The following is a 4,300-nucleotide window of genomic DNA, read 5'->3' as shown; positions in this document are numbered from 1 at the left end:
AAAAAAAAAAAGCGAGCAGCGCACACTTTACAAAGACAGACAAAAGGACACGAGGTACTGGCAGTTCCTACAGTGTGCACTGCTGGTCATAAAGAGTAACTGACTGGATCTCATGAGAAGGCAAACCTCTGAGGGGAAGACAGAAAGTTAGGTGGACAGATGAGATTAAAAAGTTCGCTGGTATAACTTGGCAGCAGAAATCATAAGACCGGTTCAATTGGCGGAACACGGGAAAGGCCTTTGCCCTCCAGTGGAATAGTTAGGATGGCGATAGTGATGATAATGATGATGAAATGCGGCCACAGCGGTCGGGTTGCAAACCCACGACCTTCAGTTGAGCAGGCATGCACAATACCACAAGACCAGGGGTTGTCAAGCATGTTGGTCCCACCGAACGCTGCTAAGCTCCATTGAATGCCAAAGCAAGCCCCCCCCCCCTCTACCACCCCCGCTTTCACGCAAGAATTTTTCATTCAGTTCACACTACATTCAAGTGCGATGAGTTCAGAAGCAAGGGCATACAAAAGATTTATTCACTGTCTTGTAACGGCCCTCCCTTTACTCGCACCAACGAAAGCGCGTGAGCAATGGAGGTTGCTTAGATCGATCGCACCTCGGTTACGCCATCCACGTGTCTGCGGAACCAAGGCAAATTTGTCAGTGATACGCGAAACCCCGAGGAGTGGCCCGTGGAACTCCCTTTGAGAAACCGCGCGCTATAGACTTCCAAGGCGCGTGGCGTTATGACTCGTGTTCGCGCCATAAAACAAGGCTTCAAGGACATTCGCGAGGCATAAAGAGTGAGCGAAAAACGAGACGACAAGCAATGATTTACGGTGGTCCCCGAGTTTCTCCAACACTGCGCTAATCGGATGAGATACAACCAGTGTCGTACACAAAAGTATACAAAGGCGTTATCCTGGATCGCAGGCCCGATAAGGCAGCTATAGTTTATGGCCCTGTAATCGGCTCACGCGCTTGACTCGCCAGCCACGGAACGCAACAGCGGCAGTGTTCGGTATGAGATACCCTATAACTCTGGAGGGATCGCGAGCTCGCAGAAACGCTCTCTCTTGCGCAAGCTATGAGAACGAGGTTCTGCTACTGTATACACTCGCACGTAGTATCGCTTTATCTTCCTTGGTGCTTGTCTGAGTGTGGATAGAAACCAGCACTAATGGTTAGAGTTCAGAATATCAAGGCGGTGCCAAAACTAGTATTTTTGTTTTACTCGGAAATTTCTCACGCATTCAATTTCCACGTTAATTGTATTACAATAAATCAAGCATTCAACCCGCTACCATTTATGCCGGCTTTCTTTCATTCACTCTGTCGAACCTGGCTTTGGTGAAGTCACAATATATATAAGTGACCTTGATTACGGCGATTAACTATTAAGCTTCCCGCGTGATCGCTTTTAATTTGTTGTCAAGTTAAGGCGAAATAAATAGACGTGCTTAAGGTAATAATACAATCCCGGGTCAAAATTTACCTTTAGAGGTGACAAGTTTAAGCCTATACGTTGTGCTGATGGAAAAAGCGAACGCACAAGCAGGAAATTTTTAGGTTCATTACAGTACCTGTATTAAGTTCAGGGGCTTTAAATTCGTGGATGCGTTGACTTTGAATGCGAAAAAAGCTCGTACGCACCTTTATTTCGCGAAAGGATCCAGTGCTCTTTATTTCTCAGTAAAAAAAAAAAGCCAGGTCTGCACGGAACGCGCAGCAGTCACAGTGAAATATGGAGGAGGGGCCTTTCGGAACCTTTTTCAAAACACTCTTTGGATGTCTGCTGCAAGAACACTTGCTAGGTATCAACTACGTCAGAAATAATCACAATTGTGGTGTAGTACGCCGTCATTCACTATGCCATTCTTCGTCATTCTTCGGAGAAGCGTGGTATCCACAGCACAATTGCAAGAAGTTTTTAATGCAGAATTACACCTCAAGTGGCTATGCGCCACCATCGATAGGTGATCGAGAACTAGCTTTTGTAATGGGATGGAGCTTCGGACGACCCACTCGTCACGCTCTTGGCATTGTGTGGCGCCAGGTTGTTGTTTTGCTGTTATAAAACGCTTTATTACTCACGCTAACGCGATTTCTTTCCCGAAAACAAGCCTGCCTAAGGAAAGTTTGCGATGACTCTTAAGAGCGTGCGTGGCTCTGCGATATAATGCTATGCTGGAACGCAGTGGACCCGAGATCGAATCCAGCTGTGTCCTTGGTGCTTTTACCAAGTTTTTTAAAGACGATAGCCTTTCTTGGGTACCTTCGACGGAAAAATTTTGGTCTGTCTGTCTGTCTGTCTGTCTGTCTGTCTGTCTGTCTGTCTGTCTGTCAGTTCATTTGTCTTTTTGTCCGCCCTAACGATACATCAAACGGCACCAAACGGCCAACCCCATCCGCAGCGCCCACAAATATTGCTCAAGGTTTAGCGTTCATAGTTGTGTTATTGTCAATCAAAAATCAATTATTGCGCATATCTGAGGCGCCATAATAACACGTATATGTTTTGTACGTCTGCTTTTATACGAGAAGATGCACACACAAGTAACTCTAAGGACTGTAGCCTTTATCGCGCTGCGCTGGCAGTGCAACCCGATGCTCAAGAAGGTGCTTCCAACGCTTTGCTACGACGACACGGTGGTGGCACCTGCCCGTCGCTTTGCATTCTACACCTTATCACCTCCGAGACAGGCACGCATCTTTCTCCACGGGCTGCACGCCTTCGTTTTTGAAGATAACTGCCAGATGGCGCTTGTGTCTAACGTGTCTCGATGCGCTCGTTCGCCTCCGCTACATGCTCGAGGCACTCTAACGCAGCGCCTTCAGAATACCATTCATCGATTTTCTTGCGCAGAACATCCAATAAACGTTTTGTTCACTCTCTCCACACGCAAGACTATCGTCTTTCGACAACATTTACAGTGTAACATGCAGAGTCGGGCCATTTTTTTTTCTTATTTCGTGTGACAGTGGTTATGGACACCGGCGGCGGTGGACAACTAAGGCACCGCACGTGACCATTAAACTTGCTGTGATCTCATAACAGCTTTCGCTGTAAAATGATCGAGAGTGTGTTTTGAAAGTGGGCGAGTATCTAGAAATTATCGTGACTGCGCGCTGTGCTCTTCATCTATCTTTTCGCGTCATTCGCGTCGTCAAGTTCCGTAAAAAAAAGACAAAGCCAATTTTGCTCATGGTTACTACTTTCTGAGAGAAAGGCCTCAATTATTATTAAATGCAGCTTTTTATTATTAAATGCAGCTTTTTAGTGAACTAGTTGGCAGAAATTAGTTATAAACAGTAAGCGTTTCTCTGATTTTTCTCTTGTGCCTTAGTGTCACCTACCCTCTTTCATTATAATATCCATAAGTGCCGAATAGTATAAAAATACTTATTGATTTTTGTTAAATATAGGCACCCCCCCTTCTGTTTTAAGCATGCAAAACGCTTAGACAGACAACAAAAAAATATAGCTTACTTCACATAGCTTAATCTATGCTGTCTTCTATGTTCAGCACGTCGAACGATAAATCAGAATGGCGGACGGTGCCACACTACACAAAAAAGGCAAGTTCCAATAACCCTCCACCAATATTTAGCTGCCTAATTCAACCCTGTATGCTTGATGTTTCCACTCGTAACTGTGATGCTGGCGTGCCTATATTTTGTTTTATTATTTTTCTTCTGTACGAAGCTGGCAGCTACAAAAGTGTGACGCAGAACGACAATCAAAGACTAAAACTACCAGAACGAAGCAACATATGAACAAATCTTTGTGACGGTCAGTGATGAGTCACTACGTATGGGGTGGTTTCGGAGTGTAAACCATAACTTGAATTTTTCTTTCATTGCTACCTTTGATTGATGAACGGGCGTCACTTAAAAACAACAGAAAAAAGAAGCACGAAAGGCACACTCCTGAAGCGGAAGCCGTTGATGATTGATTGATTTGTGGGGTTTAACGTCACAAAACCACCATATGTTTATGAGAGACGCCGTAGTGCAGGGCTCCGGAAATTTTGACCACCTGGGGTTCTTTAACATGCACCCAAATCTGAGTACACGGGCCTACAACATTTCCGCCTCCATCGTAAAGGCAGCCGCCACAGCCGGGATTTGATCCCGCGACCTGCGGGTCAGCAGCCGAGTACCTTAGCCACTAGACCACCATTGCGGGGCAAGCGGAAGCCGTGGAAAGAATCTTGCACGAAACTCGACCGCCTTATAGGTGGAGCGTAAAAGAAAGAAAATTTCGTCGTACGACAGTGTTGAAGAAGCTGCCACCGTATAA

This window comes from Rhipicephalus microplus, chromosome 1, assembly GCF_043290135.1.
Source record: "Rhipicephalus microplus isolate Deutch F79 chromosome 1, USDA_Rmic, whole genome shotgun sequence".
Classification (NCBI taxonomy): Eukaryota; Metazoa; Arthropoda; class Arachnida; order Ixodida; family Ixodidae; genus Rhipicephalus; species Rhipicephalus microplus.
The sequence above is the reverse complement of the archived record's forward strand: the minus strand, read 5'-3'. Positions refer to the sequence as shown.